The 23037-nt window shown below is 43.2% G+C and overlaps 10 non-coding genes across 10 annotated transcripts; all 10 read left to right on the top strand.

Moving 5' to 3' along the window:
• Positions 1 to 4902: 4902 nt before the first annotated feature.
• On the top strand, positions 4903 to 4975 carry TRNAV-CAC (transfer RNA valine (anticodon CAC)). Its single transcript has one exon. It is a non-coding gene; the product is annotated as a tRNA-Val (tRNA).
• Positions 4976 to 12225: 7250 nt separating this feature from the next.
• On the top strand, positions 12226 to 12298 carry TRNAV-UAC (transfer RNA valine (anticodon UAC)). Its single transcript has one exon. It is a non-coding gene; the product is annotated as a tRNA-Val (tRNA).
• Positions 12299 to 13225: 927 nt separating this feature from the next.
• On the top strand, positions 13226 to 13298 carry TRNAV-AAC (transfer RNA valine (anticodon AAC)). The gene has a single exon. It is a non-coding gene; the product is annotated as a tRNA-Val (tRNA).
• Positions 13299 to 13554: 256 nt separating this feature from the next.
• TRNAV-UAC (transfer RNA valine (anticodon UAC)) lies at positions 13555 to 13627 on the top strand. The gene has a single exon. It is a non-coding gene; the product is annotated as a tRNA-Val (tRNA).
• Positions 13628 to 14554: 927 nt separating this feature from the next.
• TRNAV-UAC (transfer RNA valine (anticodon UAC)) lies at positions 14555 to 14627 on the top strand. Its single transcript has one exon. It is a non-coding gene; the product is annotated as a tRNA-Val (tRNA).
• Positions 14628 to 17605: 2978 nt separating this feature from the next.
• On the top strand, positions 17606 to 17678 carry TRNAV-UAC (transfer RNA valine (anticodon UAC)). Its single transcript has one exon. It is a non-coding gene; the product is annotated as a tRNA-Val (tRNA).
• Positions 17679 to 17933: 255 nt separating this feature from the next.
• Positions 17934 to 18006, top strand: TRNAV-UAC (transfer RNA valine (anticodon UAC)). Its single transcript has one exon. It is a non-coding gene; the product is annotated as a tRNA-Val (tRNA).
• Positions 18007 to 19092: 1086 nt separating this feature from the next.
• TRNAV-CAC (transfer RNA valine (anticodon CAC)) lies at positions 19093 to 19165 on the top strand. Its single transcript has one exon. It is a non-coding gene; the product is annotated as a tRNA-Val (tRNA).
• Positions 19166 to 19396: 231 nt separating this feature from the next.
• On the top strand, positions 19397 to 19469 carry TRNAV-AAC (transfer RNA valine (anticodon AAC)). Its single transcript has one exon. It is a non-coding gene; the product is annotated as a tRNA-Val (tRNA).
• A 1283-nt stretch (positions 19470 to 20752) lies between these two features.
• On the top strand, positions 20753 to 20825 carry TRNAV-UAC (transfer RNA valine (anticodon UAC)). The gene has a single exon. It is a non-coding gene; the product is annotated as a tRNA-Val (tRNA).
• The last annotated feature ends 2212 nt before the right edge of the window (positions 20826 to 23037 follow it).

Genomic DNA, 23037 nt, shown 5'->3' with positions numbered 1-23037 from the left:
ATAGTCCCATGCCCATATACCCATCACACATCCTCCATCCCATAGTCCAGTGCCCTTATACCCATCATACATATCCTCCATCCCATAGTCCCGTGCCCATATACCCATCATACATATCCTCCATCCCATAGTCCCATGCCTATATACCCATCACACATCCTCCATCCCTTAGTCCGGTGCCCATATACCCATCATACATATCCTCCATCCCATAGTCCAGTGCCCATATACCCATCACACATCCTCCATCCCATAGTCAACCATAGTGACATCATAATGAGGGGCGGGGCTTGATGCGCACACACTGGTTCCCCAGTATGCAAATAGGGGCATTATAACATCACAATGAGGGGCGGGGCTTGACGCGCACACACTTTTTCCTCATTATGTAGATAGGGGCAAAATTGGTGAATTGGAACGCACGGGGTTAAAATTTTGCCTCACAACATAGCCTAGGACACTCTCGGGTCCAGACGTGTGACATTTTGTGGCTGTAGCTGCGACGGTGCAGATGCCTATCCCGGACATACACACACACACTTTGAGCTTTCTATATTAGATTGTTCTGCGCTCGCACTGCGGTGCATGGACTGGGCGCCGATCTCCTGGCCTGCATCCTCATACATGCTGTGAGGCTGCTGAGTTCTAGTCAGGAGACCGGCGGCCCGTCCATGTACTGTGGTCCGAGCGCAGATCGATATCCACCGACAGCTTCATACATGTACAGAAAACAATACAATAATCTACAATCAGAAATACAGATTATAAAAAAAATCACAATCTGGTTTCAATTATTTTTTAAAAAAGTATGTGACTCATTTCCTTAACCCCTTACCTACAATTGACGTAATATTCCGTCCATGTGACCCTGAACCTAATTACCATGGACGGAATATTACGTCATCGCGATCAGCGGCGCCCACGTGGTGAGCGCCGCTGATCGCGGCCGAGTGTCAGCTAATTATCATAGCTGACACCCGGCACAATGTGTCAGGGGCGGTCACGGACACGATCGCGGTGTACCGGGGGTTAAAAGGAAGCATCGGCAGGGAGGGGGCTCCCTCCGTGCTTCCCTGAGCCCCCCACGGCAGCGCAATGTGCAGCGCTGCTGCGGGGGGCTCTTTCCCTGCAGGTCCCCGGATCCAATATGGCGACGGGGACCCCCGGGGGCCTGCAGGAAGCTGGCTTCCTCAGTGCCTGCAAAGCGCAGGCATGAGGAAGCCTGTGCAGTGCCTGTGACAGATCGCTGATCTGTCACAGTGATCTGACAGATCAGCGATCTGTCACAGGACAGTTATGTCCCCCCTGGGACATTGTAATAAAGTAAAAAAAAAATTAAAAAAAGTGTAAAAATAATAAAAAAAAAATCGCTAAATAAATTAAAAAAAAAAAAAAATATTCCCCAAAAAATTCATTTTTTGCAAATAAAAAAACCCAAAAACAATAAAAGTACACATATTTGGTATCGCCGCGTCCGTAACGACCCGCCCTATAAAACTGTCCCAATAGTTAACCCCTTAAGTGAACCCCTTAAAAAATAAAAATAAAAAACGAAGCAAAAAATAATGATTTATTATCCTACCGCCGAACAAAAAGTGCAATAACGCGCGATCAAAAAGACGCATATAAATATCCATGGTACCGCTGAAAACGTCATCTTGTCCAGCAAAAAACAAGCCACCATACAGCATCATCAGCGAAAAAATAAAAAAGTTATAGCTTGCAGAATAAAGTGATGCAAAAATAATTATTTTTTATATAAAATTGTTTTCATTGCATAAAAGCGCCAAAACATAAAAAAACGACCTAAATGAGGTATCGCTGTAACCGTACTGACCCGAAGAATAAAACTGCCTTATAAATTTTACCGCACCCGGAACGGCATAAACGCACCACCCAAAAGAAATTCATGAAACGCTGGTTTTTGTTCATTCTGCGTCCCAAAAAACGAAATAAAAAGCAATCAAAAAATGTCACATGCCCAAACATGATACCAATAAAAGCGTCAACTCGTCCTGCAAAAAATAAGACCTCACATGACTCGGTGGGTCAAAATATGGAAAAATTATAGCTCTCAATATGTGGTGATGCAAAAACTATTTTTACAATAAAAAGCGTCTTTTAGCGTGCGACAGCTGCCAAACATAAAAACCGCCATAAATAGTAAATCAAACCCCCCGTTATCACCCCCTTAGTTAGGGAAAAATAATAACATTAAAAAAATGTATTTATTTCCATTTTCCCATTAGGGCTAGGGTTAGGGCTAGGGCTAGGGTTAGGGCTAGGGTTAGGGTTAGGGTTAGGGCTAGGGTTAGGGCTAGGGTTAGGGTTAGGGCTAGGGTTAGGGCTAGGGTTAGAATTGGGGGTTTCCACTATTTGCGTACATGAGGTGCTCTCCAAACGCAACATGGCGTCTGATCTCAATTCCAGCCAATTCTGCGTTGAAAAAGTCAAATGGTGCTCCTTCCCTTCCAAGCTCTGCCATGCACCCAAACAGTGTTTTACCCCCTCATATGGGGTATCAGCCTACTCAGGACAATTTGCAAAACTACTTTTGGGGTCCTATTTCTCCTGTTGCCCTTAGGAAAATAAAAATTTTGGGGCAAAAATATCATTTTTGTGGAAAAAAAATGTTTTGTTATTTTCACGCCTGGGCGTTATAAACTTCTGTGAAGCCCTTGTGGGTTCAAAGTTCTCACCACACATCTAGATAAGTTCTTTGGGGGGTCTAGTTTCAAAAATGGGGTCACTTGTGGGGGGTTTCCACTGTTTAGGTACATCAGGGGCTCTCCAAACGCGACATGGCGTCCGATCAGAATTCCAGCCAATTTGCATTGAAAAAGTCAAACGGCGCTCCTTCCCTTCTGAGCTCTGCCATGCGCCGAAACAGTGGTTCCCCCCCACATATCAGGTATCAGCGTACTCAGGACAAATTGCACAATAATTTTTGCAGTCCAATTTCTCCTGTTACCCTTGGTAAAATAAAAAAAATTGAACCTGAAGTAATTTTTTTTGTGAAAAAAAGTTAAATGTTAATTATTTTTAAATATTCAAAAAATTCCTGTGACGCACCTGAAGGGTTAATAAACTCCTTGAATGTGGTTTTAAGCACCTTAAGGGGTGCAGTTTTTAGAATGGTGTCACTTTTGGGTATTTTCTATCATATAGACCCCTCAAAGTGGCTTCAAATGTGATGTAGTCCGTAAAAATAAAATGGTGTTGCAAAAATGAGAGATCGCTGGTCAACTTTTAACCCTTATATCTTACTAACAAATAAAAATTTTGGTTCCAAAATTGTGCTGATGTAAAGTAAACATGTGGCAAATGTTACTTATTAAGTTTTTTGTGTGCCATATCTCTGTGGTTTAAGGGCATAAAAATTCAAAGTTGGAAAATTGCGGAATTTTCAAAATTTTCGCCAAATTTCCGTTTTTCTCACAAATAAACGCAAGTTATATGAATGAAATTTTACCACTACCATGAAGTACAATATGTCACGAGAAAAGAATGTCAGAATCACCGGGATCCATGGAAGCGTTTCAGAGTTATTACCTCATAAAGGGACAGTGGTCAGAATTGTAAAAATGGGCCCGGTAGTTAACGTGCAAACCACCCTTGGTAGTGAAGGGGTTAAAGAAAAAGAAAAATATACCTAAACAGAGTATTGGGTATTTTAACAAATGATTAATAAGTTACAGTACAGTAGAGCTCATCCAAAAGAGTCTACCTTGTTGTGGTGGCGGCTTAAAATTCTTTTGGCCAGAACAAAAGCTGCTGGCTATATGTATGATCTGGGAAATGTTAATGTGTGATTGGTGAGGACGTGGTGCAGAAGTGGAGTTTTTCCAAGAGTGGGTAGTGGGACTCTTGAGGGGTGGAGGCAGGGCTGGGGTGGAGCCTGGACGGAGTCTCAAGGGGGTCCAAACATTTTTACAGTATGGTGCCCTGAAATTACTAATGGCAGCCCTGCTGGGCAGAAACACAGCGTTTCTCTTGCAAACTAGCGCTTTTGACAATGAGTGCTTGATCTTTAATGCTTGCCATGACCACAGTAAACGCTCTTGTCTGGTTACTGTAGTGTAGTGATTGTCCTGTTTGCCATCCTCCTGAAAGTTCCCTGTTTTGATCCCGGGCAGAAACATGTGGCTTTTCTTTATTTTGATCACAAACTTATATTGTTGGCTTAATTAGCCTTAGTTAGCATATTCTATTGCTGGTTTAATGAGCATTACTTTTACCAATGTGATTATTTCTACCCATTTTTGCTTTTGGCAAGCATGTGTGTTTTTGACAGTGTCTAAGTGTTCCTAATTCAAGTAACACCTGATAGGATTAAGGTGCGAAAGCAGGCATCTAGGTGCTTTTTCTTTTTGGCCAAAGGCATGAGAATGTTTTGTGGAGCATGGTTTTGTTTCTCTGTTTGTTCTTTTTCTCCAATAGCCTGACAAATGAAAGGTTCCTGTGTTGCAAAATGCACTTTGTCCTGTCTTCAGACATAGAGGAAGACCTTTTGACTTTGGCTGGATGTTTTTTTCTTTTTCAAGTTCATTTCAGCATGTTTAAACATCTTTAGCTTTGCACGTAGTTTCCGAAGTGTAGTGGTTGTCACGTTCACCTCACACGTGAACGGTCCCCAGTTCAAAAATGGAAAGAAGCATGACATTAGGCGTTGATATTAAAGCTTTTGACGTTGAGTCTTTGTTCTCGATGGCTCGTCATGACCACAGTAACCTTCCGCAGCCGGTTTCTGTAGTGTAGTGGTTATCACGTTCGCCTAACACGCGAAAGGTCCACAGTTTGAAACTGGGCAGAAACACGCTGTTACCCTTTGGTATCCAAGCTTTTGACTTTCAGTTCTTGATCTTGATTGCTTGTTGTCACCACAGTAAGCGCTTGCATCCGGTTTCTGTAGTGTAGTGGTTATCATGTTTGCCTCACACGCGAAAGGTCCCCAGTTCGAAACTGGGCAGAAACACTGCTTTTTCTCTTGGAAAACGATCTTTTTGACTTTCAATGCTTGTTCTTTATTGCTTGCCATGACCACAGCATTTTGTGTTGTTTTGAATTGGTTGGTTTCTGTAGTGTAGCCGTTATCATGTTCGTTTTACACGCGAAAGGTCCTCAGTTCGAAACTGGGCAGAAACACAGCGTTTCTCTTGCAAACTAGCGCTTTTGTCAATGAGTGCTTGATCTTTAATGCTTGCCATGACCACAGTAAACGCTCTTGTCTGGTTACTGTAGTGTAGTGATTGTCCTGTTTGCCATCCTCCTGAAAATTCCCTGTTTTGATCCCGGGCAGAAACATGTGGCTTTTCTTTATTTTGATCACAAACGTATATTGTTGGCTTAATTAGCCTTAGTTAGCATATTCTATTGCTGGTTTAATGAGCATTACTTTTACCAATGTGATTATTTCTACCCATTTTTGCTTTTGGCAAGCATGTGTGTTTTTGACAGTGTCTTAGTGTTCCTAATTCAAGTAACACCTGATAGGATCAAGGTGCGAAAGCAGGCATCTAGGTGCTTTTTCTTTTTGGCTTTTGGACAAAGGCATGAGAATGTTTTGTGGAGCATGGTTTTGTTTCCCTGTTTGTTCTTTTTCTCCAATAGCCTGACAAATGAAAGGTTCCTGTGTTGCAAACTGCACTTTGTCCTGTCTTCAGACATAGAGGAAGACCTCTTGCCTTTGGCTGGATTTTTTTTCTTTTTCAAGTTCATTTCAGCATGTTTAAACATCTTTAGCTTTGCATGGAGTTTCTGAAGTGTAGTGGTTGTCACGTTCACCTCACACGCGAACGGTCCCCAGTTCGAAACTGGATACAAGCATGACATTAGCCGTTGATATTAAAGCTTTTGACGTTGAGTCTTTGCTCTCGGTGGCTCGTCATGACCACAGTAACCTTCCGCAGCCGGTTATCAGTGGTTATCACGTTCGCCTAACACGCGAAAGATCCCCATTTCGAAACTGGGCAGAAACACGCTGTTACCCTTTGGTATCCAAGCTTTTGACTTTCAGTTCTTGATCTCGATTGCTTGTTGTCACCACAGTAAGTGCTTGCATCTGGTTTCTGTAGTGTAGCAGTTATCACGTTGGCCTCACACGCGAAAGGTCCCCAGTTCGAAACTGGGCAGAAACACAGCTTTTCTCTTGGAAAACGATCTTTTTGACTTTCAGTGCTTGTTCTTTATTGCTTGCCATGACCACAGCATTTTTTGCTATTTTTTAAACGGTTGGTTTCTGTAGTGTAGCGGTTATCACATTCGCTTTACTCGCGAAAGGTCCTTAGTTGAAACTGGGCAGAAACACAGCGTTTCTCTTGTAAACTAGTGCTTTTGACAATGAGTGCTTGATCTTTAATGCTTGCCATGACCACAGTAAACGCTCTTGTCTGGTTACTGTAGTGTAGTGATTGTCCTGTTTGCCATCCTCCTGAAAGTTCCCTGCTTTGATCCCGGGCAGAAACACGTGGCATTTCTTTATTTTGATCACAAACGTATATTGTTGGCTTAACCCCTTCCTGACATGAGACGTACTATCCCGTCCACAGTACCCGGGCCCGTATGACCGGGGACCGGATAGTACGTCTACCGCGATCAGCGGTGTCCACGTGGTGAGTGCCGCTGATCGCGGCCGGGTGTCAGCTGATTATCACAGCTGACACCCGGCACAATGTGTCAGGGGCGGTCACGGACCGCCCCCGACACGTTAACCCCTTGCACACCGCGATCAAACATGATCGCGGTGTACCGGGGGTTAAAGGGAAGCATCGGCAGGGAGGGGGCTCCCTCCGTGCTTCCCTGAGCCCCCCACGGCAGCGCAATGTGCAGCGCTGCTGCGGGGGGCTCCTTTCCTCCAGGCCCCCGAATCCAAGATGGCGACGGGGGCCTTCGGGGGCCTGGGGAAGCTGGCTTCCTCAGTGCCTGCAAAGCGCAGGCATGAGGAAGCCTTGTGCACTGCCTGTGACAGATTGCTGATCTGTCACAGTGATCTGTGATGTGACAGATCAGCGATCTGTCACAGGACAGTGATGTCCCACCTGGGACTATGTAATAAAGTTAAAAAAAATATTAAAAAAAGTGTAAAAATAAATTTAAAAAAATCGCCAAATAAATTAGTAAAAAAAAAAAAAAATATTCCCCAATAAATTCATTTTTTGAAAATAATAAAAAAAAAAAAAACAATAAAAGTACACATATTAGGTATCGCCGCGTCCGTAATGACCTGCCCTATAAAACTGTCCCAATAGTTAACCCCTTTAGCGAACCCCTTAAAAAACAAAAATAAAAAACGAAGCAAAAAATAATGATTAATTATCATACCGCCAAACAAAAAGTGCAATAACGCGCGATCAAAAAGACGCATATAAATATCCATGGTACCGCTGAAAACGTCATCTTGTCCCGCAAAAAACAAGCCACCATACAGCATCATCAGTGAAAAAATAAAAAAGTTATAACTCGCAGAATAAAGCGATGCAAAAATAATTATTTTTTATATAAAATAGTTTTCATTGCATAAAACCGACAAAAACATAAAAAAACGACCTAAATGAGGTATCGCTGTAACCGTACTGACCCGAAGAATAAAACCGCTTTATCAATTTTACCGCACGCGGAACGGTGTAAACGCACCCCCCCCAAAAGAAATTCATGAAACGCTGGTTTTTGTTCATTCTGCGTCACAAAAATCGGAATAAAAAGCGATCAAAAAATTTCACGTGCCCGAAAATGGTACCAATAAAAACGTCAACTCGTCCCGCAAAAAATAAGACCTCACATGACTCGGTGGATCAAAATACGGAAAAATTATAGCTCTCAATATGTGGTGATGCAAAAACTATTTTTACAATAAAAAGCGTCTTTTAGCGTGCGACAGCCGCCAAACATAAAAACCGCCATAAATAGTAAATCAAACCCCCCGTTATCACCCCCTTAGTTAGGGAAAAATAATAAAATAAAAAAATGTATTTATTTCCATTAGGGTTAGGGCTAGGGGTGTGTTGGGGTAGGGTTAGGGTAGGATTAGGGTTAGGGCTAGGGTTAGGGCTAGGGTTAGGGCTAGGGCTAGGGTTAGGGCTAGGGCTAGGGCTAGGGCTAGGGTTAGGGCTAGGGTTAGGGGCGTGTTGGGGTTCGGGTTGGAGTTAGAATTGGGGGTTTCCACTGTTTGGGCACATCAGGGGCTCTCCAAATGCAACATGGCGTCTGATCTCAATTCCAGCCAATTCTGAGTTGAAAAAGTCAAATGGTGCTCCTTCCCTTCCAAGCTCTGCTATGCGCCCAAACAGTGTTTTACCCCCACATGTAGGGTATCAGCCTACTCAGGACAAATTGCAAAACAATTTTTGGGGTCCAATTTCTCCTGTTACCCTTAGGAAAATAAAAAATTGGGGGCAAAAATATCATTTTTGTGGAAAAAAATGATTTTTTTATTTTCACGTCCGAGCGTTATAAACTTCTGTGAAGCACTTGGGGGTTCAAAGTGCTCACCACACATCTAGAAAAGTTCCGTGGGGGTCTAGTGTCCAAAATGGGGTCACTTGTGGGGAGTTTCAATAGTTTAGGTACATCAGGGGCTCTCCAAACGCACATGACACCCGCAGACCATTCCATCAAAGTCTGCATTCCAAAACGTCACTGCTTCCCTTCCGAGCCCCGACGTGTGTCCATACAGTAGTTTTCTCCCACATATGGGAAATCAGCGTACTCAGGACAAATTGGACAACAACTTTTGGGGTCCAATTTCTCCTGGTACCCTTGGGAAAATAAAAAAATGGTGACTAAAAGATCATGTTTGTGGAAAAAATACGAATTTTTTATTTTCACGCCCGGGCGTTGTAAACTTCTGTGAAGCACTGGGGGGGTCAAAGTGCTCACCACACATCTAGATAAGTTCCTTGGGGGGTCTAGTTTACAAAATGGTGTCATTTGTGGGGGGTTTCCACTGTTTAGGTACATTAGGGGCTCTCCAAAGGCAACATGACACCCGCAGACCATTCCATCAAAGTCTGCATTCCAAAACGTCACTACTTCCCTTCCGAGCCCCAACGTGTGCCCATACAGTAGTTTTCTCCCACATATGGGGTATCAGCATACTCAGGACAAATTGGACAACAACTTTTGGGGTCCAATTTCTCCTGGTACCCTTGGGAAAATAAAAAAATGGTGACTAAAAGATCATGTTTGTGGAAAAAATACGAATTTTTTATTTTCACGCCCGGGCATTGTAAACTTCTGTGAAGCACTGGGGGGGTCAAAGTGCTCACCACACATCTAGATAAGTTCCTTGGGGGGTCTAGTTTACAAAATGGTGTCATTTGTGGGGGGTTTCCACTGTTTAGGTACATTAGGGGCTTTCCAAAGGCAACATGACACCCGCAGACCATTCCATCAAAGTCTGCATTCCAAAACGTCACTACTTCCCTTCCGAGCCCCGACGTGTGCCCATACAGTAGTTTTCTCCCACATATGGGGTATCAGCATACTCAGGACAAATTGGACAACAACGTTTGGGGTCCAATTTCTCCTGGTACCCTTGGGAAAATAAAAAAATGGTGACTAAAAGATCATGTTTGTTTAAAAAATACGATTTTTTTATTTTCACGCCCGGGCGTTGTAAACTTCTGTGAAGCACTGGGGGGGTCAAAGTGCTCACCACACATCTAGATAAGTTCCTTAGGGGGTCTAGTTTCCAAAATGGTGTCATTTGTGGGGGGGTTCCACTGTTTTGGTACATCAGGGGTTTTCCAAACGCGACATGGTGTCCGATCTCAATTCCAGCCAAAAACGTCAAGTGGCGCTGCTTCCCTTCCGATCTCTGCCATGCGCCCAAATAGTGGTTTACCCCCACATGTGGGGTATCAGCGTACTCAGGACAAATTGCACAATAACTTTTAGGGTCCTGTTACCCTTGGGAAAATAAGAATTGAGGGTGAAAAGATCATTTTTGTGGAAAAAAATATGATTTTTTAATTGTATGGCTTTATGTTATAAACTTCTGTGAAGCCCATGGGGGTTCAAAGTTCTCATCACACATCTAGATAAGTTCCTTAGGGGGTCTATTTTCCAAAATGGTGTCATTTGAGGGGGGTTTCCACTGTTTTGGTACATCAGGGGTTTTCCAAACGCGACATGGTGTCCAATCTCAATTCCAGCCAAAAACGTCAAATGGCGCTGCTTCGCTTCCGAGCTCTGCCATGCGCCCAAATAGTGGTTTACCCCCACATATGGGGTATCAGCGTACTCAGGACAAATTGCACAATAACTTTTAGGGTCCTGTTACCCTTGGGAAAATAAAAATTGGGGTGAAAAGATCATTTTTGTGGAAAAAATATGATTTTTTAATTGTACCGCTGTACGTTATAAACTTCTGTAAAGCCCTTGTGGGTTCAAAGTTCTCACCACATATCTAGATAAGTACCTTGGGGGGTCTAGTTTCCAAAATGGGGTCACTTGTAGGGGGTTTCCACTGTTTAGGTACATCAGGGACTCTCCAAACGTGACATGGCGTCCAATCTGAATTCCAGCCAATTTTGCATTGAAAAAGTCAAACTGCGCTCCTTCCATTCTGAGCTCTGCCATGCGCCGAAACAGTCGTTCCCCCCCACATATCAGGTATCTGCGTACTCAGGACAAATTGCACAATAACTTTTGCAGTTCAATTTCTCCTGTTACCCTTGGTAAAATAAAAAAAATTGAACCTGAAGTATTTTTTTTACGAAAAAAAGTTAGATGTTCATTTTTTTTTAAATATTCAAAAAATTTCATGTGACGCACCTAAAGGGTTAATAAACTTCTTGAATGTGGTTTTGAGCACCTTAAGGGGTGCAGTTTTTAGAATGGTGTCACTTTTGGGTATTTTCTATCATATAGACCCCTCAAAGTGGCTTCAAATGTGATGTGGTCCTAAAAATAAAATGGTGTTGTAAAAATGAGAAATCGCTGGTCAACTTTTAACCCTTATAACTTCCTAACAAAAAAAAATTTTAGTGCCAAAATTGTGCTGATGTAAAGTAATCATGTGGGAAATGTTAGTTATCAAGTTTTTTGTGTGCCGTATCTCTGTGATTTAAGGGCATAAAAATTCAAAGTTGGAAAATTGCGAAATTTTCAAAATTTTCGCCAAATTTCCGTTTTTCTCACAAATAAACGCAAGTTATTTGAATGAAATTTTACCACTATCATGAAGTACAATATGTCATGAGAAAACAATGTCAGAATCACCGGGATCCATGGAAGCGTTCGAGAGTTATGACCTCATAAAGGTACAGTGGTCAGAATTGTAAAAATTGGCCCGGTCATGAACGTGCAAACCACCCTTGGGGGTGAAGGGGTTACTTAGCCTTAGTTAGCATATTCTATTGCTGGTTTAATGAGCTTTACTTTTACCAATGTGATTATTTCTACCCGTTTTTGCTTTTGGCAAGCATGTGTGTTTTTGACAGTGTCTAAGTGTTCCTAATTCAAGTAACACCTGATAGGATCAAGGTGCGAAAGCAGGCATCTAGGTGCTTTTTCTTTTTGGCTTTTGGACAAAGGCATGAGAATGTTTTGTGGAGCATGGTTTTGTTTCCCTGTTTGTTCTTTTTCTCCAATAGCCTGACAAATGAAAGGTTCCTGTGTTGCAAAATGCACTTTGTCCTGTCTTCAGACATAGAGGAAGACCTCTTGACTTTGGCTGGCTGTTTTTTTCTTTTTCAAGTTCATTTCAGCATGTCTAAACATCTTTAGCTTTGCATGGAGTTTCTGTAGTGTAGTGGTTGTCACGTTCACCTCACATGCGAACGGTCCCCAGTTCAAAGCTGGATAGAAGCATGACATTAGGTGTTGATATTAAAGCTTTTGACGTTGAGTCTTTGTTCTCGATGGCTCGTCATGACCACAGTAACCTTCCGCAGCCGGATTCTGTAGTGTAGTGGTTATCACGTTCGCCTAACACACCAAAGGTCCCCAGTTCTAAACTGGCAGAAACACGCTGTTACCCTTTGGTATCCAAGCTTTTGACTTTCAGGTCTTGATCTCGATTGCTTGTTGTCACCACAGTAAGCGCTTGCATCCCGTTTCTGTAGTGTAGCGGTTATCACTTTCGCATCACACGCGAAAAGTCCCCAGTTCGAAACTGGGCAGAAACACAGCTTTTTCTCTTGGAAAACGATCTTTTTGACTTTCAGTGCTTGTTCTTTATTGCTTGCCATGACCACAGCATTTTTTGTTTGTTTGAATCGGTTGGTTTCTGTAGTGTAGCGGTTATCACGTTCGCTTTACACGCGAAAGGTCCTCAGTTCGAAACTGGGCAGAAACACAGCGTTCCTCTTGTAAACTAGCGCTTTTGACAATGAGTTCTTGATCTTTAATGCTTGCCATGACCACAGTAAACGCTCTTGTCTGGTTACTGTAGTGTAGTGATTGTCCTGTTTGCCATCCTCCTGAAAGTTCCCTGTTTTGATCCCGGGCAGAAACATGTGGCTTTTCTTTATTTTGATCACAAACGTATATTGTTGGCTTAATTAGCATTAGTTAGCATATTCTATTGCTGGTTTAATGAGCATTACTTTTACCAATTTGATTATTTCTACCCGTTTTTGCTTTTGGCAAGCATGTGTGTTTTTGACAGTGTCTAAGTGTTCCTAATTCAAGTAACACCTGATAGGATCAAGTTGCGAAAGCAGGCATCTAGGTGCTTTTTCTTTTTGGCTTTTGGACAAAGGCATGAGAATGTTTTGTGGAGCATGGTTTTGTTTCCCTGTTTGTTCTTTTTCTCCAATAGCCTGACAAATGAAAGGTTCCTGTGTTGCAAAATCCACTTTGTCCTGTCTTCAGACATAGAGGAAGACCTCTTGACTTTGGCTGGCTGTTTTTTTCTTTTTCATGTTCATTTCAGCATGTTTAAACATGTTTAGCTTTGCATCGAGTTTCTGAAGTGTAGTGGTTGTCACGTTCACCTCACACGCGAACGGTCCCCAGTTCGAAACTGGATAGAAGCATGACATTAGGCGTTGATATTAAAGCTTTTGACGTTGAGTCTTTGTTCTCGATGGCTCGTCATGACCACAGTAACATTCCGCAGCCGGTTTCTGTAGTGTAGTGGTTATCACGTTCGCCAAACACGCGAAAGGTCCCCAGTTCGGAACTGGATAGAAGCATGACATTAGTAGTTGATATTAAAGCTTTTGACGTTGAGTCTTTGTTCTCGATGGCTCGTCATGACCACAGTAACCTTCCGCAGATGGTTTCTGTAGTGTAGTGGTTATCACGTTCGCCTAACACGCGAAAGGTCCCCAGTTCGAAACTGGGCAGAAACAGGCTGTTACCCTTTGGTATACAAGCTTTTGACTTTCAGTTCTTGATCTCGATTGCTTGTTGTCACCACAGTAAGCGCTTGCATCCGGTTTCTGTAGTGTAGTGGCTATCACGTTCGCCTCACACGCGTAAGGTCCCCAGTTCGAAACTGGGCAGAAACACATCTTTATCTCTTGGAAAACGATCTTTTTGACTTTCAGTGCTTGTTCTTTATTGCTTGCCATGACCACAGCATTTTTTGTTTGTTTGAATCGGTTGGTTTCTGTAGTGTAGTGGTTATCACGTTAGCTTTACACGCGAAAGGTCCTCAGTTCGAAACTGGGCAGAAACACGCTGTTACCCTTTGGTATCCAAGCTTTTGGCTTTCAGTTCTTGATCTCGATTGCTTGTTGTCACCACAGTAAGCACTTGCATCCGGTTTCTGTAGTGTAGCGGTTATCGCGGTCGCTTTACTCGCGAAAGGTCCTCAGTTCGAAACTGGGTAGAAACACAGCGTTCCTCTTGCAAACTAGTGCTTTTGACAATGAGTGCTTGATCTTTAATGCTTGCCATGACCACAGTAAATGCTCTTGTCTGGTTACTGTAGTGTAGTGATTGTCCTGTTTGCCATCCTCCTGAAAGTTCCCTGTTTTGATCCCGGGCAGAAACATGTGGCTTTTCTTTATTTTGATCACAAACGTATATTGTTGGCTTAATTAGCCTTAGTTAGCATATTCTATTGCTGGTTTAATGAGCATTACTTTTACCAATGTGATTATTTCTACCCGTTTTTGCTTTTGGCAAGCATGTGTGTTTTTGACAGTGTCTAAGTGTTCCTAATTCAAGTAACACCTGATAGGATCAAGGTGCGAAAGCAGGCATCTAAGTGCTTTTTCTTTTTGGCTTTTGGACAAAGGCATGAGAATGTTTTGTGGAGCATGGTTTTGTTTCCCTGTTTGTTCTTTTTCTCCAATAGCCTGACAAATGAAAGGTTCCTGTGTTGCAAAATGCACTTTGTCCTGTCTTCAGACATAGAGGAAGACCTCTTGACTTTGGCTGGCTGTTTTTTTCTTTTTCAAATTCATTTCAGCATGTTTAAACATCTTTAGCTTTGCGTTGAGTTTCTGAAGTGTAGTGGTTGTCACGTTCACCTCACACGCGAACGGTCCCCAGTTCGAAACTGGATAGAAGCATGACATTAGGCGTTGATATTAAAGCTTTTGACGTTGAGTCTTTGTTCTCGATGGCTCGTCATGACCACAGTAACCTTCCGCAGCCGGTTTCTGTAGTGTAGCGGTTATCACTTTCGCTTTACACGCGAAAGGTCCCCAGTTCAAAACTGGGCAGAAACACGCTGTTACCCTTTGGTATCCAAGCTTTTGACTTTCAGTTCTTGATCTCGATTGCTTGTTGTCACCACAGTAAACGCTTGCATCTGGTTTCTGTAGTGTAGCGGTTATCCCGTTCGCTCACATGCGAAAGGTCCCCAGTTCGAAACTGGGCAGAAAAACAGCTTTTTCTCTTGGAAAACAATCTTTTTGACTTTCAGTGCTTGTTCTTTATTGCTTGCCATGACCACAGCATTTTTTGTTTGCTTGAATTGGTTGGTTTCTGTAGTGTAGCGGTTATCACTTTCTCTTTACACGCGAAAGGTCTCCAGTTCGAAACTGGGCAGAAACACGCTGTTACCCTTTGGTATCCAAGCTTTTGGCTTTCAGTTCTTGATCTCGATTGCTTGTTGTCACCACAGTAAGCACTTGCATCCGGTTTCTGTAGAGTAGTGGTTATTGCGGTCACTTTACTCGCGAAAGGTCCTCAGTTCGAAACTGGGTAGAAACACAGCGTTCCTCTTGCAAACTAGTGCTTTTGACAATGAGTGCTTGATCTTTAATGCTTGCCATGACCACAGTAAACGCTCTTGTCTGGTTACTGTAGTGTAGTGATTGTCCTGTTTGCCATCCTCCTGAAAGTTCCCTGTTTTGATCCCGGGCAGAAACATGTGGCTTTTCTTTATTTTGATCACAAACGTATATTGTTGGCTTAATCGATCCCATCCCACTTCATCCCAAACCTCACCACAGTCTTCATCCCAACCCTAACCCATCTCTTCAACCTATCACTAACAACTTGTGTTTTCCCCTCAAGCTTTAAACATGCCTCCATCACACCTATCCTCAAAAAGCCCTCTCTTGACCCATCCTCTGTATCTAGCTATCGCCCTATATCACTTCTCCCATACGCCTCCAAGCTACTGGAACAACACGTCTACCTTGAACTGTCCTCCCATCTCTCTTCTTGCTCCCTCTTCGACCGCTTACAATCTGGCTTCCGGTCACACCACTCCACTGAAACTGCCCTTACTAAGGTCACCAATGACCTCTTAACTGCCAAGAGCAAGCGACACTACTCTGTCCTCCTCCTCCTGGACCTGTCGGCTGCCTTTGACACAGTGGACCATTCCCTATTATTACAGACCCTCTCATCCCTCGGCATCACAGACTTGGCCCTCTCCTGGATCTCATCATACCTAACAGACCGGACATTCAGCGTCTCCCACTCACACACCACCTCCTCACCTCGCCCCCTATCTGTCGGAGTCCCACAAGGTTCAGTCCTAGGGCCCCTGCTGTTCTCTATTTACACCTTTGGCCTGGGACAGCTCATAGAATCTCATGGCTTTCAGTATCATCTTTATGCTGATGACACACAGATCTACATCTCTGGACCAGATATCACCTCCCTACTAACCAGAATCCCTCAATGTCTGTCCACTATTTCATCCTTCTTCTCCACTAGATATCTGAAACTCAACATGGACAAAACAGAATTCATCATCTTTCCCCCATCTCACGTGACCCCCCCTACGAACCTATCAATTACAGTAAATGACTGCCCACTCTCCCCAGTCCCACAAGCTCGCTGCCTCGGAGTAATCCTTGATGCTGATCTCTCCTTCAAACCACATATCCAAACCCTTTCCACTTCCTGCCGACTTCAACTCAAAAATATTTCACGCATCCGTTCATTCCTCACCCAAGAATCTGCAAAAACCCTAGTCCATGCCCTCATCATCTCTCGCCTTGACTACTGCAACCTCATGCTCTGCGGCCTCCCCTCAAACACTCTCGCACCCCTCCAATCTATTCTAAACTCTGCTGCCCGACTAATCCACCTGTCCCCCCGCTATTCCCCAGCTTCTCCCCTCTGTCAATCCCTTCACTGGCTCCCAATTGCCCAGAGACTCCATTACAAAACCCTAACCATGACATACAAAGCCATCCACAACTTGTCTCCTCCATACATCTGTGACCTCTTCTCCCGGTACTTTCCTGCACGCAACCTCCGATCCTCACAAGATCTCCTTCTCTACTCCCCTCTTATCTCCTCTTCCCACAATCGCATACAAGATTTCTCTCGCGCATCACCCCTACTCTGGAACTCTCTACCACAACATATCAGACTCTCACCTACCATCGAAACCTTCAAAAAGAGCCTGAAGACCCACCTCTTCCGACAAGCCTATAACCTGCAGTAACCACCGATCGACCAAACCGCTGCATGACCAGCTCTACCCTCGCCTACTGTATTATCACCCATCCCTTGAAGATTGTGAGCCCTCGCGGGCAGGGTCCTCTCTCCTCCTGTACCAGTTATGACTTGTATTGTTTAAGATTATTGTACTTGTTTTTATGTATACCCCCCTCACATGTAAAGCGCCATGGAATAAATGGCGCTATAACAATAAATAATAATAATAATAATAATAATTAGCATTTGTTAGCATATTCTATTGCTGGTTTAATGAGCATTACTTTTACCAATGTGATTATTTCTACCCGTTTTTGCTTTTGGCAAGCATGTGTGTTTTTGACAGTGTCTAAGTGTTCCTAATTCAAGTAACACCTGATAGGATCAAGGTGCGAAAGCAGGCATCTAGGTGCTTTTTCTTTTTGGCTTTTGGACAAAGGCATGAGAATGTTTTGTGGAGCATGGTTTTGTTTCCCTGTTTGTTCTTTTTCTCCAATAGCCTGACAAATGAAAGGTTCCTGTGTTGCAAAATGCACTTTGTCCTGTCTTCAGACATAGAGGAAGACCTCTTGACTTTGGCTGGCTGTTTTTTTCTTTTTCAAGTTCATTTCAGCATGTTTAAACATCTTTAGCTTTGCATGGAGTTTCAGAAGTGTAGTGGTTGTCACGTTCACCTCACACGTGAACGGTCTCCAGTTCGAAACTGGATAGAAGCATGACATAAGGCGTTGATATTAAAGCTTTTGACGTTGAGTCTTTGTTCTCGATGGCTCGTCATGACCACAGTAACGTTCCGCAGCCGGTTTCTGTAGTGTAGTGGTTATCACTTTCGCTTTACACGCGAAAGGTCCCCAGTTCAAAACTGGGCAGAAACACGCTGTTACCCTTTGGTATCCAAGCTTTTGACTTTCAGTTCTTGATCTCGATTGCTTGTTGTCACCACAGTAAGCGCTTGCATCCGGTTTCTGTAGTGTAGCGGTTATCCCGTTCGCTCACATGCGAAAGGTCCCCAGTTTGAAACTGGGCAGAAAAACAGCTTTTTCTCTTGGAAAACAATCTTTTTGACTTTCAGTGCTTGTTCTTTATTGCTTGCCATGACCACAGCATTTTTTGTTTGCTTGAATTGGTTGGTTTCTGTAGTGTAGCGGTTATCACTTTCGCTTTACACGCGAAAGGTCCCCAGTTCGAAACTGGGCAGAAACACGCTGTTACCCTTTGGTATCCAAGCTTTTGGCTTTCAGTTCTTGATCTCGATTGCTTGTTGTCACCACAGTAAGCACTTGCATCCGGTTTCTGTAGAGTAGCGGTTATCGCGGTCGCTTTACTCGCGAAAGGTCCTCAGTTCGAAACTGGGTAGAAACACAGCGTTCCTCTTGCAAACTAGTGCTTTTGACAATGAGTGCTTGATCTTTAATGCTTGCCATGACCACAGTAAACGCTCTTGTCTGGTTACTGTAGTGTAGTGATTGTCCTGTTTGCCATCCTCCTGAAAGTTCCCTGTTTTGATCCCGGGCAGAAACATGTGGCTTTTCTTTATTTTGATCACAAACGTATATTGTTGGCTTAATTAGCATTAGTTAGCATATTCTATTACTGGTTTAATGAGCATTACTTTTACCAATGTGATTATTTCTACCCATTTTTGCTTTTGGCAAGCATGTGTGTTTTTGACAGTGTCTAAGTGTTCCTAATTCAAGTAACACCTGATAGGATCAAGGTGCGAAAGCAGGCATCTAGGTGCTTTTTCTTTTTGGCTTTTGGACAAAGGCATGAGAATGTTTTGTGGAGCATGGTTTTGTTTCCCTGTTTGTTCTTTTTCTCCAATAGCCTGACAAATGAAAGGTTCCTGTGTTGCAAAATGCACTTTGTCCTGTCTTCAGACATAGAGGAAGACCTCTTGACTTTGGCTGGATGTTTTTTTCTTTTTCAAGTTCATTTCAGCATGTTTAAACATATTTATCTTTGCATGGAGTTTCTGTAGTGCAGTGGTTGTCACGTTCACCTCACACGTGAACGGTCCCCAGTTCGAAACTGGATAGAAGCATGACATTAGGTTTTGATATTAAAGCTTTTGACGTTGAGTCTATGTTCTCGATGGCTCGTCATGACCACAGTAACCTTCCGCAGCCGGTTTCTGTAGTGTAGTGGTTAACACGTTCGCCTAACACGCGAAAAGTCCCCAGTTGGAAACTGGGCAGAAACACGATGTTACCCTTTGGTATCCAAGATATTCACTTTCAGTTCTTGATCTCGATTGCTTGTTGTCACCACAGTAAGCGCTTGCTTCTGGTTTCTGTAGTGTAGCGGTTATCACATTCGCCTCACACGCGAAAGGTCCCCAGTTCGAAACTGGGCAGAAACACAGCATTTCTCTCGGAAAACGATCTTTTTGACTTTCAGTGCTTGTTCTTTATTGCTTGCCATGACCACAACATTTTTTGTTTTTTTTGAGTCGGTTGGTTTCTGTAGTGTAGCGGTTATCACGATCGCTTTACTCGATAGAAGCATGACATTAGGTTTTGATATTAAAGCTTTTGACGTTGAGTCTATGTTCTCGATGGCTCGTCATGACCACAGTAATCATCCGCAGCCGGTTTCTGTAGTGTAGTGGTTATCACGTTCGCCTAACTCGCGAAAGGTCCCCAGTTCGAAACTGGGCAGAAACACGCTGATAGGCTGGTTTCACATTTGCGTTTATTTTCGCGGTATTTTAGCGCTAAATAGCGCATGCGTTTTTTTTTTTTCGACTTGCCTCAAAACAACGCATGCGCGCGCAATGCGTTTTTTTTACAGCAAGACACCCATTATAAGTCTATAGTGAGCATATGTGCGCATTGGCATGCTTATGTATGCGTTTTTTTGCACATGCGTTTTTTTTTTACCATTAGTTTAGACAATGGAATTTAGGGGTTTGGGTTAGAGTTAGGGTTAGTTAAGGGGGTTTAGGGTTAGGGTTAGGGTTAGGGTCAGGGTCAGGGTTAGGGTTAGGATCAGGGTATGGTTTGGTTAAGGGTTAGGGTTAGGGTCAGGGTTAGGGTTAGGATCAGGGTATGGTTTGGTTAAGGGTTAGGGTTAGGGTCAGGGTTAGGCTCAGGGTCAGGGTTAGGGTTAGGATCAGGGTATGGTTTGGTTAAGGGTTAGGGTTAGGGTCAGGGTCAGGGTTAGGGTTAGGGTCAGGGTTACGGTTAGAGTCAGGGTTAGGGTTAGGGTCAGGGTTAGGGTTAGGTTCAGCGTCAGGGTTAGGATCAGGGTATGGTTTGGTTAAGGGTTAGGGTTAGGGTCAGGGTCAGGGTTAGGGTTAGGATCAGGGTATGGTTTGGTTAAGGGTTAGGGTTAGGGTTAGGGTCAGGGTTAGGGTTAGGGTTAGGGTCAGGGTTAGGGTTAGGGTCAGGGTTAGGGTTAGGGTTAGGGTCAGGGTCAGGGTTAGGGTTAGGGTTAGGGTTAGGGTCAGGGTTAGGGTTAGTAAAGTCATGGTTTGGATTAGTGTGAGGGGCCACCTAATGTTGGAAAAAAAAGCAAACGCGGTAAAAACGCACTAAAAACGCATACAAACGCATAAAAACGCTGCATTTTTTTCATGCATGCTCATAAAAATGCTTGAAAAAAACGCAGCATCTGTATGCGTTTGCATGCGTTTTTTCAATGCGTTTTTTTGCAGGAAAAACGCGCTGCAAAAAAAAGCAAGTGTGAAACTAGCCTTACCCTTTGGTATCCAAGCTATTGACTTTCATTTCTTGATCTCGATTGCTTGTTGTCACCACAGTAAGCGCTTGCATCTGGTTTCTGTTGTGTAGCGGTTATCACGTTCACCTCACACGTGACAGGTCACCAGTTCGAAACTGGGCAGAAACACAGCTTTTCTCTTGGAAAACGATCTTTTTGACTTTCAGTGCTTGTTCTTTATTGCTTGCCATGACCACAGCATTTTTTGTTTTTTTTTAATCGGTTGGTTTCTGTAGTGTAGCGGTTATCACGTTCGCTTTACACGCGAAAGGTCCTCAGTTAGAAACTGGGCAGAAACACAGCGTTTCTCTTGCAAACTAGCGCTTTTGACAATGAGTGCTTGATCTTTAATGCTTGCCATGACCACAGTAAACGCTCTTGTCTGGTTACTGTAGTGTAGTGATTGTCCTGTTTGCCATTGTCGGGATCCCTCAGATATCTCTTTCTTCTGAAGGACCGATGTTCTTGGGTGTAAGGCATCATATGTCTCTAATTGATTGCTCCGTCGAGAAGGATAACACAGACACAAGCTGTATAATACCACTCGGGATGCCTGCCAAGACGCCTCTGGCTTATCAGTTAGGCTTCCATCTTTTATAGCAAAGAATTTAAACATTTACAGACATGCGCAGTATAAAAAATGATTTCACAACTTGTTTTCTACAAAGAAAGTCATGTAGGCTAAAAAGCAGGAGTATTTGACCTTGGTTCACAAGGGAACAGAAAAGATAAGTTTTAAACAAGAAAATGCAACATAGACAGAACTCAATTTAACTCCTTCAGTTCCTATCATTCCCCCTTTGACATCTTTATTCTTCACAATCTGGAACACTGGATCCTGCAACGCCAGCTGATAGTGCCCTATTCACCAGGTATTATCCCAGGCCGACGGGTTGCCGAGGGAGACAGGTATCTTCTTTTACCCTCTCCATCCCCCAGTTACTAAGGCCACGTCTGTCATCACAAGAGTACGCTCCTTCATGCCAGAAATGAGATGTCAACCTAAAACCCCTACTGGCAACCATTTATATGCATTGTCTCCACATATCCAGTACATGTCACTAGGTAGGTCCCATAGGGCTGAATGTTGTAATACCAGTCTATGAACCAGATCTATGAACGCAGATACATTCTGAAGCATACACCAATTTGGAAGTTGTCCTAAAGGGCTACAATACCCTACATCGGGATTTCCACAGGTGGGAATTCCTTTCTCATATCCAGATGACTCGTTGCAAGGTATATTACCTGAAATATTAAAACAAGTTTCATTATTGCCCTGGGGAAATAAATTGGAATACTCCCAGGACATGTTATGCAACCTTCTTTCTAGCAGTATTGGTTTGAAGGCATCAGTAGAGTGGGAAGTTACATTAAAACTAACTTGTAGGCCATACATTGGAATTTGCCCCAGGTAGGTTAATCGAGTTCTATTCCTGGGTACCCAAGCCCCCCCTTTATATGCCAGATATTGAAGGTGTGCATTACTTCCTGAAAGGTTACCCTGCCACCAAGGGTATCCTACCCATCCCACAATAGGTATTCCAACAGTTGTGTTCCATAACTTCACATTATTTGTGGCATTATTAGCAAGTGTATCAGAACAACTGGTCCAGGCAAATAATTCCTCGGGTGGCACAGGAATAACAAGGAACGGAATACTAGTGGCTGATTCTGGTGAATGTGTGCAGATCCAGCAAATGATTTGACCAATCATTCAGTAATTTTTCATGATGTTGTATAAACTTATTATTCAAGGACATTGGAGCATTTAGACTGTCCCACGCAGCTACCATTATTACAGATAATGCAACAAAACTAAACCAAAACATTATGCACTCTTATGCTTTGTTAACTCCTGTGGCTAGTTTGCAATGTGATGCGTGGATCCAGGTTGGTCGTCCTTCCAACTTAACAGAAGTAGGCGTTATTAGGAGTACTTGGTAAGGTCCCTGATATCGGGGTTCAAGGGTCTTTCTGGAGTGTTTCTTGACATATACGTAATCACCAGGTTGCAGACAGTGAGTTCCTTCCACACTATCTGGATCTGGAATGGAAGAGAAAACTAGAGAATGCATTTGAGTTAAATGCTTTTGCAACTGGATTACATAACTTGTCAAATTATCCACATTGAGTGTTAAGACCTGTGGGTAGTACAACCCTGTGTTTGGTGGTCTTCCAAACAGTATCTCGAAGGGTGACAGTTTAGCTTTCCCCGTGGGTGTGTACCTTACTGAGAATAATGCTAATGGGAGACACTCTGGCCATGGTCTATGGGTCTGTTCCATGGTTTTCTGTATTTTCAATTTTAGTGTCCCGTTCATTCTTTCTACCTTCCCTGAACTCTGTGGGTGGTAGGGTGTATGAAATGCTTGTTCTACACCTATCATTTGCATTACATTTTGCATTACCTCAGCAGTAAAGTGTGTACCTCTGTCTGATTCAATTGTTTCAGGGACACCGACTCGTGGTACTAGTTCCATCACCAGTTTCTTTGCAGTGGCTCGAGCT

This window comes from Dendrobates tinctorius, unplaced genomic scaffold, assembly GCF_039654945.1.
Source record: "Dendrobates tinctorius isolate UK_male_01 unplaced genomic scaffold, ASM3965494v1 ptg000332l, whole genome shotgun sequence".
NCBI classification, from domain to species: domain Eukaryota; kingdom Metazoa; phylum Chordata; class Amphibia; order Anura; family Dendrobatidae; genus Dendrobates; species Dendrobates tinctorius.
Note: the sequence above shows the minus strand (reverse complement) of the source record. Positions and strands in the feature narration are given on the sequence as shown.